Below are 11439 nucleotides of genomic sequence, written 5' to 3'. Positions count from 1 at the left end.
TCATCTATCCTATTTTTGTGAGCCTAAAGTCATATATATAACTTATCTTTAATCCTAACTAAGAAAAACTATGACCATAACTTATGAACTTTAGAAATGACAACTCACTGCCTGGTCAGTCACCCGAAGTTCTTCTATAAAGTTCATCTTCAGCTGGTAGGCCATAGTGTGTTAGTACTCTGCGTTGTGTATCTTGGTTCTTTATTTAGTACCTGAATTAAATAAACAGCAATAAATACTGCTGACAATTATTTAAATGTGGAGGTATCAAAGGAGGGGGAAAGAATCCAGCACACTACCTGTTAGATAGTAGAGACAAAAATCATACTATTATTCTTATCAACAATTGAACAGTTTTTAAGTATTTCTCCTTAAAATATATAAAATGAACATGAAAAACCGTGCAGTGTTCTCTAGTGGTTAATCAAATTGCTCTGAAGAACAAGGATATCAATGTCCTAATCCTTTTGTTCTTTGTCAAAGGCTGTTTAATGCTTCTGTCAGACTATGAGATGGGTTCGGGTCCCAGGTTCTAATAAAGATGTGCCCATGTTCTTCTTTAACAGAGAGAAGCAACACTCCCTTGCTGAGCACAGTGCCCCCTGGACAGTTACCACCATTACTTTGCTGGAGCTCACACTTGCTATGTTTGTCCCAGTTTCCCTGCAGAAGGTAGGAATGGTGTGTGACCTCCATTGGTTCTTTATATAGCTGTGAGTCTCTTGTCTTAATTAAACATTAAAATCTCTGGTAGCTGTAGTTTGAAATGTCAGTGCCTTCGAATAGAAAGTATATAAACCTGTCATCTTTAAAGAATATTTCTATTACAAGATTAGTTAACACTCACTATAAAGTTAGTAATGCCGAAAAAGATAGTGGTACTTCAATGTTGAGATATGAGATTTGGTGTTTTCTGACATTCTTTTCCAAGTTGACCGATGATGTGATCATGAATGGGACTACAGACTGTAGGGCGTAAGTGCTCTGTGACGGCCCTGATTCTTACACTTAGCAGTTTATTTCAACATTTTTCATATCAGCAGTTTATTTCAACATTTTTCATATCAGTAACTATCATTCACATCACTTTTTAAGCACTGTGTGATATTTCATTTTAATAATAAGACTCCAAAGAGTGAAACTTCTTTCCTATAATTGTATTTAAGTGTTTCCATTTTTCTCTGATAAACATGACTTTTATACATATGTTTGTACAGCTGTCGGATGATTTAATTTGATTTCCAAGAGTATATACTCTGTGTTCTTAAGCACAGACTCATAAATTTAGATATGCTATAAACAGAAACACAGCTATGCTTCAAATCCTACTGAATGCTTTTGAAATGCTAACTTATGTATTCTGTGAAATCATATTGGTTTATCAAACGTAAATAAATTACCAATTTACATATCAGCAACACTTTATACGAGTACCTGCTATTTTTCTTTAGCTGTTTTTTTCTCAAATATAATGAAAGTGTATGACATTTTAATTTTCATATTACCACCAGTGAGATGAACATTAATTTTTATTTGAATTTTAATTCTTTTACAAATGTTACATTCTTCCCCATGCTGATACTTTGAATAACAATCAAAAATCATATAAAAATATTAAATAAATACTGAGAGTAGTGGCTCACACTTACAATCCTAACACTTGGGAGAATGAGGCAAGAGGATTACCATGCATTTAAGGCAAGCCTTGGTACATACTGGGTTCCTGGTCAGTTTTATGTATGGTGGGAAAAAACACCCTACTTCAAAAAACAAACATTACATCTGTAAATAATACAGATTGTAATGTGCCTTCTGAGCTTTCAGTTTTTAATGCTTATCTATTATATTTGATTTTATTTTAAGTTTCTTTTTTTTCCTAAGAAGGTTAGTAATGTGACATAAGGTGCATATCTACAACACTATCCCTACAACTGAGAATAAGGGAACATCACTGAAGAAGGGGCAATTAAAAAAAAAAAAAAAAAAAAACCAGGATAAGGATGTCTGGATTCTACTATGAGATAGTGTTTTCTATATATGACAAGGTGCTGCTGAACCCATGAAATCTTAACTTCGTAGTAGTCTAAACAAGACCTGAAAACACAAGTTGACATCACATCATAGATGGAAAAGTTTCACATTACCCCAGCCCTAGATGCAGAACTACCATCAATCAATGATGAAGAAGAGATACAATCTTCTCCAGGGACAAATGCCCTGATAGGTTATCCAGTCCTAAATGGTCAGTTCCAAACACCACAGGCATGGCATTTTATATATGTGTGTTGTGTGTGGTGTGTGTGTATGTATGTGTTTTGCCATAATTTAATCATGAAGTTGAATGGGGGAAAATGGGAAGAGTTGGAGGGAGGAGTTTGCTGAAAATGATATTAATATCATACTCATGTTTGAGATTCTTAAAAAATGAAATGTAAATATGTTACAAATGAATTCCTACATTCCTAATTTGGCATCAAGAATTAAGAACTTGTGGATGATCTTGTTTTATTGAGAACTCAATATTTTTATTTTGAAGTAAATAGTTGGTATTATATGATGTCACCTGTTAATACTTCAGTGTACACACTGACCCTAGATGTAATTTTAGCTAACCTAAATTTTGTATCTGTGGCAATTTGGCTGAAATCACATACTTCCATTACAAAATGGTTAGAATATTTCATTAAACATCAGCATTAGCCAAGATTAATGGTACCTAATTTGCTGTGACTCCTGTGAAAAAGAAATTGATTGTACTAAACTACTTACAGCAAAAAATTTGGTTATCACTCATATAGTAAAAGCAGAATACGCACAGACCTACTCAAAAAAGCCTGTTTGATTTTCTATTAGAATTACCATCTTAAATTCTTCTTTAGACCATTGTGTATATTTCATTTTTCTAATCTCAGAAGGTTCTGTCTTAAATTGAATTATGTAGAGTTATCAACACAGACTTCCCCAAATCTTTTAAGGAAAAATTTAATACATGTTTTCTCTGTAAGCACATAAGTCTTTATATCCTTGAGTCATGTAGAATATAGTGCTACAACTTATGATGCAACCAATGTCTAATTCATTATTAAGGTACTAGTTGAGAAGAAAGTAGTATCCTCTTACATCATCTATAAAATCTCATTGTAAATGTAGTAGTAGCTGATAATAGAAAATTGAGAAAATGTCCCCATGATAACTACAGCTAGAACTACAAACTATTTTCAGATGTAGTTCTTTTTTTTTTTCTTTTTCGTTTTTTTTAACTATGTTTTTTAATTTTACATACCAATCCCAGTTCTCCCTCCTCCTGCTCTCCCCCCTTCTTCCCTCCACCCCCCCCCATCCACTCCTCAGAGAGGAGGCCTCTTATGGGGAGTCAACAAAGTCTTGCATATCATTTTGATACAGGATGAAAGCCCTCCCCCCCCCCCCCCGTATCTAGGCTAAGCAAGGTATACCTCCTCAGGGAATGGGCTCCAAAAAGCCAGTTCAAACACTAGGAGTTTCCACTAGCTACGGTCAGCTATTTCTGTGGGTTTTTCCTTCATGGTCTTGACTCCTGGAGCTGGGCCAAGTGCTTAGCTGTTGGTGTCTGCATCTGTTTCCACCAGTTACTGGATGAAGGTTCTATGATTTTGATTACAAGGGAGGACCAGTTCAGGCATCCTCTCCACTGATATTTAAGATCTTAGCTGGGGTCATCCTTGTGGATTCCTGAGAATTCCCCTAGTGACAGGTTTCTAGATAATCCCATAATGGCTCCCTCTATCAAGATATTTCTTTCCTCGATCTCCCTATTTGTCTTTCACCCATTTGGACCATTCCATTCCCTCATGTTCTCCTCTTCTTCCCCTTCCCCCTCCCATTCCTACCTTCCCCCTCCCCCAGCCCATGAATTTAAAAAGACACAATAGTAAGCCAGTCCCAACTAGACTTGTCCTTTCATAAAAAGACATGGATGAAAATTAAATCTTAGTCGTAGATATAAAAGTCATGTATGGTTTTATAATTTTAAAAACACTTTGGGGTGGCTGGAAAGATGGCTCATACTATCAGAGCACTCGCTACTCTTACAGAAGACTGGAGTTTGATTCTTGATGGCTCACACTACCTGTAACTCAGGTCTCAAGAATCCAAGGTTTTTATGTCTTCTGCAAGCACCCACATGCTAATGCATGTACACACACCTAGATACACCATACACAAAATATTTGGAATAATAACAACAAAATCTTTTTTCTATTTTTTTCTTTTTTGATTGATAACAACACAAAGTTTAAGTTTAAAGTTACACATATTGAAAGTTTTCTTTCAGTTATCTTTGACTTTTGAAAATTGAGGTTCTAAGACGTTATTACTAACTATAATAACAAATAGTGCATGTCAAACATTGAATTGCTGTTTTAAATTATGTTATCCTCATAATACCTACTTGAGATAGAAATGATCTCTCTATAGGTAAAATGGTTCTTACTTGGGCAGTGTGAGACTCTTTGAGAAAAGACCTTATTTTCCCTGGTGTACTGACATATCTATATATTGTGAAATGTTGTTAATTATCATAGTTCTCCCTTTTTTCTTTATATATATGTATATATATATATATATAAATATAATTTTTTTCTTATTTTACATATCGATCCCAGTTCCCTCTCCCTCCCTGCCATGCCCACCAACCCCCCTTCCATCCCATGCCCCAACATTCCACAGTGAGTGTGATGCCTTCCAGGAAGGGTCATCAAAATATGTCAAGTCATTTGGAGTAGGGTCTAGGCCCTCCCTCCTGTCTTTAGGCTAAGGAAGTATCCCTCCATGGGGAATGCGCTCCCAAAGTCCTTTAGTGCACCAGGGATACATCCTGGTTCCACTGTCAGAGGTCCCTTAGACTGCCCAGGCCTTCTGAGGCCCACATTCAGGGGATCTGAGTCTGTATAATGCTGATTTCCTAGCAATCAGTCTGGGGTCCATGAGCTCCCCCTCATTCAGGTCAGCTGTCTCTGTGGGTTTCTGTAGCCTAGTTTTGAGCCCTTTGCTTATCACTCCTCCCTCTCTGCAATTGGATTCCAGGAGTTCAGGTCAGTGTTTAGCTGTGGGTGTCTGCTTCTGTTTCCATCAGCTACTAGATGAGGGCTCTATGGTGGCATATAAATTAGTTATCAATCTCATTATCAAGGAAGAGCATATAAGGTAGCCTTTCCACTGTTGCTCACATTGTTAGTTGGGGTCATCCTTGCAGGTCTCTGGACAGTGCTCTAGAGTCAGTTTTCTCTTCAAACCTATAATGGCTCCCTCTATTATGGTATCCCTTTTTTCACTCTCGTCTATTCATCCCCTGACTCAATCTTCCTAGTCCCACATGTTCTCCTCTCCTCCCCTTCTCTTTCTCCTAACTCTCTCTCCACTCACTGACCCCCCCACTCCCAATATGCTCAGGAGATCTTGTTACTTTCCCCTTCCATGAGTGACCTTGTATGAATGTCTTAGGTTCCTCCTTGTATCCTAGTTTCTCTGGCTGTGTGAATTATAGGCTGGTGATCCCTTTGCTCTTTGTTTAAAATCCATATATGAGCGAGTACATACCATGCTCCTCTTTTTGTGACTAGGTTACCTCATTAAGGATGGTTTCTTCAAGTGCCATCCATTTGCCTGTGAATTTCAAGATTCCATTGTTTTTTTTCCGCAGAGTAGTATTTCATTGTGTAAATGTGCCACATTATCCATTCTTCAGTTGAGGGGCATCTACATTGCTTCCAGGTTCTTGCTATTACAAATAATGCTGCTATGAACATAGTTGAACAGATGTCTTTGTTACATGGATATGGATCATTTGGGTATATGCCTAAGAGGGCAATTGCCTGGTCCTGTGGTAGACTGATACCCATTTTCATAAGGAACTGCCATACTGATCTCAAGTTTGCACTTCCGCCAACAGTGGAGGAGTGTTCCCCTTTATCCACATCCTCTCCAGCAATGACAAATCTTAGCCATTCTGATGGGAGTAAGATGGTATCTCAGAGTTATTTTGATTTGCATTTCCATGATGGCTAAGGATGTTAAGCATTTTCTTAAGTGTTTCAGCCATTTTGGATTCCTGTATTGAGAATTCTCTAATCAGTTCTGTGCCCCACTTTTTAATAGGGTTATTTGGTGTTTTGTTGACTAGTTTTTTGAGTTCTTTGTATATTTTGGAGATCAGCCCTCTGTCAGATGTGAGGTTGGTGAAGATCTTTTCCAAGTCTGAGCTCTCACTTTTCATTATTGTAGATTTTGTGCAGAACTTGCTGTCAGAGCCATGTTTGAGTAGGTAGTATATTCTTAACTGCAATGACCATGTTGTAGCTAGAAGAACCGCCATGGTTTATCCCCATAATGGAAAAGCTAATGTACATTCACCCCAATAATGAATAACCTTCTCTACACCAACACTTAGATTTTTGCCTTTCTGAAAATAGCAATCCTATTAAGTATGGGATGGGATGGTTTGTATAAGAAGATTTTTAATGTAATGTTTAATAGGAAATTATATATTATAATCCATTTGACTCAAATAGCAAAGTGAGACATTGCAATGGTCTGTCCTAGACATATAGAATAAAAAGCTTTAATATAATATATGACAGTGAATTATTTATAGATGGGAATTTACTGATTTCTCATCTAAGAAAAAGCAAGAATCAATTTGTGGCATGATGTGACTTATCCCTTGATTTCAGCAGCTATTGAATCTTTAAATTTGTTTTTATCATGTTTTTTAAATAAAAGTTAACTTATGAAAACTATATTATAAAATTCTTTGGGGCTGGAGAGATGGTTCAGCAGTTAAAGGTACTGCCTGCTCTTTAGATGGTCCTGAGCTCAATTCCCAGCAACCACATGGTGGCTCACAACCATCTGTAATGACATCTGGTGCCCTCTTCTGGCCTGCAGGCAGACATACATGCAGGCAGAACATTGTAGACAGTAAAATAAAAAAAAAAAAAAATCTATATGCAGATTCATCTCCACTATCACTGGTTATCCCAGGAGTCAAGCTTTAATAGTATAGAACAAGGTTATAAAAACAAGACATCTTCATAGGTTTCTCATTTGCTTTTTTATTAATGTTTTAGCCTATGCATTTTATTTACCTAGAGAAATAATTACATCTAAAACTATAACATCAAGAATTATAATCACTACCTAATGTTGGGTTCAATGATGTAGAATGTTTCATGAGGTAAGATTTCTTTAAAACAACATAAACTCCATCTCATTTTTTATTAGAATTTAATGAGAAATTTATAGTTGTAAATTTTGATGCACTCACTGTACTTGCAAGTTTTCTCCTAGTTTGATGTGGTAAAGTCATGAAGTGGATACATGAAACTCTTCTGAAAGCATTAAAGTTTTGAGTTTATCTCTAGTTCTTTCCCAACTATTGAGACAATCTGTTTTATGTTCAGAGCTACTTTCTTTAATGAAAATCTTGTATCTAAAAGTTGTAGCAATTATTTCTGACCTTTTAAAATAGATATTGCTGAACAAATAAGCACACTAAGCCATTTCCCATCCTCACTCAGTTTCGAGGACCACACTGTTAAGTTACTAATCATAAAACAGCCAGGGTATTGCTCACTAAATGCCAACATATTCATCACTGTGACAAGTACATGAGTGAAACAAAGTAATCTACATTTATTTTGGCTTAAGCCTCAAATATTTCTGTCCATCAAGTTCTTATCTTCTCAAAGGAAAGAAGAATTCAGTGGAAAGACACAAATGGTTAAAACAGAAGTTCATTTAGCAAAACAAAGCATATGCCTCAAAGAGAGTTTGAAGCAGGCTCTGCAATGTGAATGTGGGTAAGCTGAGCCTTTTCCTCTCAGATCATGGGGGACTAGATCTCCCTGTTAGAGTATTTCTCCCTTAATCTTCTAGAAGGTGAGTTAGTGCTTTAAGCCACAACATAAATGTTACTAGAGTTCTGACAGCATCTTTTGAGGTTGTAGACCCTTCATTATTGACTATATGTGATAACTAGAAAGTGCTCTGATGCCCTTAGTTTCTGATACAGTGGGAACAACTTAACTGTGTGTGCCTTTGAGAATGTTTACCCACAGCTACCATCACACAGCTGCATTTTTCTTTGGTTCCTCCATATCTAGCTCCTCGACTCATGGTATCACCATTAATTATAAATGTTGTTTTATGATTGCCATCTCTGTAATTAAGTTCTAGGTAAACCCTACTTTTCTTTCAGCTATTCATCTTCCTGCGTTCTTATTTTATTTTGGTAATTCTGTATGTTACGTATGTCTATTTTAAAACCATAATTAAATAGCTACATCATCAATTTAATTTTATTTTATAAAATTTTCTTGTAATATTTTTTATTTTATGTGTTTGAGTGTTTTACCTACTTGTTGTACTTAAACACCACACGTGTGCCAAGGTGATAAGGGGTGTCGGGTCTCCTGGATCTAGAGTGATGGATATGGGCCATCCATCATCTGTACTCTGGGAAGTGAACCCAGGTGATCTTTGGGAGAACCAACTTCTCTTGACTCCCAAACCATTTTCCTAGGCCTCTAATATAAACATCATTTTTAGAAAATCTTCACAATTGCTGTTTGCTGCAGCCTAAATTTACTTGGGAGGGTCATCCTTTGGCCCTCCCTTCCTTAAGTTCTGAACTATTAAATATTAACTGCTCAAACAGAAAGTCCTCTGCCTACAAGTTTCTGACTACTACCATGTTTTTCTGTATGTCTTATTGTTAATATAAATTTTGTATTTAATTAATATTAAAATTATTTAACTCTTACTTTACTAGGATGTATGCTGCAAAAACAAAAAAAAATCATAATCATTTTCTCCACTGTTGACATTGTTTCAGTCATATATACAACTGCCATTAAATAATAAATTATTATAATGCCAAGAAGTCTTTTGTTTCTTTGCTTATGCCATCTTATTTTAATTCATTTTATTTAAATTTAAAACACTCTTCTTTTACATACTAATCCCAGTTCCTCTCCCTTCAGTTCTCCCATTCCCCCTACCTGCCCGTTCACTCCTCAGGGAGGGTGAGGCCTTCCATGGGGATCATCAAAGTTTGTCACATCATTTGGAGCAGGACCTAGGCCTTCCCCCCCCCTGTATCTAGGCTGAGAGAATGAGAGAGTATCCCTCCGTATGGAATGGGTTCACAAATCCATCCATGCACTGGGGTTAAATATTGGTTCCTCTGCCAGAGGCCCAAGCCCCCCAACTAACACCCACACTCAGGGGCACTGGTTTAGACCTATGATGGTTCCCCAGATGTCAGACTGTGGTCCTTGAGCTCCCACTTGCTGAGGTCAGGTGTTTCTGTGGGTTTCCCCAGCATGGTCTTTACCCCTTAGAATTTATTCCTGTCTTTTCTTTGCCATACAGTTTCTCTTCATTCATTACAGTGTTCTATTCTGTGATCTTTCTTATCATCTCTCCCATTGTAACTGCTCTAGTGTTGATGTATGGCTGCCTAGTGTCCCCTCTTGTCATAGCTGGCACTACTAGAATATAGATTTCTCTCTCTCTCTTTCTCTAAATTTTGCATCCTCTATAGTGAAATTGTTTATGATTAATCAGATTTTCCAAATTTTGAGTGTTTGAAATCTAATCTCATGAGAAATGTATCTGAGTTTAACATAAGAAGGTGCCAGCTAGGGCTTTACTGGGGTGGGGGGGGGGAAGACAAACAAACAAAAAAGTAGGGGTGTGTGACTATCCTTATGCAAAAATGAGAAACCACATTTTAAAGTGCAATTTTGGACTAACAGATCTTTGTGAGACACTGTCTAAAACTTGACATTTCATAAAACTAATGCAATTTTTTTCTTATAATTTTAACCATCATTAGTTTTTGAAATTACTATTTTTTAGAAGTGTTTTTGAGAAGAAGCAATTGTTACCCATCTAACCAGTTTTCAGTTTAGTTCCACTTAGTCTAGGATTCCAGGTGACAATCATCCACCATGTAACCTTCAAAGGCACATTGAGGGGTGTGAGTTAGGCACTGCAGAAGTGGTGTATACCCCTCAGTGCAGCATCTCATGTCCTTTGCTCTGCTACTGATCCCTTACATGGTGAATGCTTTCATAGTTTACCTTGGTGAAAGGAAATGTATTTCGCCATACAAACATTCAGCTAGTCTCCCAGCTTCCAGCCCTGTTCTCTCACTGCTGCTCTCTTGTCAGTACTCTCTAAACCCCTGGCTTTCTCTGCTTCCATAGAAGAATGGTTTTCTGTGTGCCTTAGGCAATTCTCTTTTTCAGCTCACAGTGATTGGTGAAATCTCTTGTCTGTTGGTGGCCCATCCTCCACCTGTTGTGATCTTATTTATGCCTGTAATGTTATTTTACTGGGTCCTGATAAAAATAAAAATAATGTGTTCTACATTCTATCCTTAAATAAAGTCACAAAGTTTTTAAAAAGAAAAATAGCCGCACCAAATTTATTATGGATACCGTATGAATTGTGGCAGCATAAGCTAACATAGAAGGATTAAATATGCTTTCTTATGGCTGAAGCAACTCCTTTGTGTATTCTGTTACTGTGTACATTAGAGAAACCTCCGTTGATGGGTCTAAGATCCCTTTGACGGTGTGGGTTGTCTTTATGAAGTGCTGTTTGTACATATTCAGTAGCTTTTAATGTTACTCTTCTTAATTGTTGTGCTTGCACAGGGAAAGGTTCTTTTCAGATAGACTCGGAAAACTGCAGACGGGTTGTTTTCATTTCTGTCTCCCTTAAAAATAATGGGAAAAAGCCATGAATTTGAGAGGGAATAGTGGTAGTTGGACACGGGTAGGAGGAAAGGGAAAGGGGAAATGCTACAATTACAATTTAATTAAAATAAAAACATAATTTAACAGAATGAAAATTATAATCATTGTTGTGGGTTATTAGCGATCTGTATTCTGCTGAGAAATATATTTGTTTCTTATCCTTCACATACAGTTTGAAAAAAAAGCAAGATGGTCTAAATCTATAATATAACACATTCAGTAGATTTCCAGTAAAATAGTGAGCTAGATTAAGGTGGTTTAGACTCAGTATCTAACAATATAATTATTAAGAAATATCTAAAGCATTATGTATTTTCATAATTAAAATATAAACACTCTAGGATTTTCTTGTGAATAAAAATAATTTTAGAGATCATTATTATATCCCTTTGCCTTTATTGTAAATGGAAGCTTTAGTTTTTCTGATTGCTGCTAACTGCTGCAGGATTTCTCTGAAGATTGCATATGCTTTTCGATTGGCAATGCGTTTATTTTCAGTATGTGCCCTTTTTGTCTGCTTCTGGCTGTTCAGCACACATGCCCGCACACATCTCACACACACACACACACACACACCACACACACACACACACCTGAGAGAGTGGTGGAGACAAAAGACATTTATTAAGCAAAT

General features: G+C 36.7%; 1 protein-coding gene across 3 annotated transcripts in view; it reads left to right on the top strand.

Annotated features, from left to right (window-relative positions):
* The first annotated feature begins 574 nt into the window (after window positions 1–574).
* Mbd5 (methyl-CpG binding domain protein 5) overlaps window positions 575–11439 on the top strand; it is a 115894-nt gene continuing 105029 nt past the window's right edge. For all 3 annotated transcript variants that reach the window (XR_007834548.1, XM_051184726.1, XM_051184725.1), the window contains exon 1: window positions 575–672. The gene's annotated coding sequence lies outside the window, so the exon portion shown is untranslated. The remainder of the gene's footprint in view (window positions 673–11439) is intronic.

Source organism: Phodopus roborovskii, unplaced genomic scaffold, assembly GCF_943737965.1.
Source record: "Phodopus roborovskii unplaced genomic scaffold, PHOROB, whole genome shotgun sequence".
Classification (NCBI taxonomy): Eukaryota; Metazoa; Chordata; class Mammalia; order Rodentia; family Cricetidae; genus Phodopus; species Phodopus roborovskii.
The sequence above is the reverse complement of the archived record's forward strand: the minus strand, read 5'-3'. Positions and strand labels throughout refer to the sequence as shown.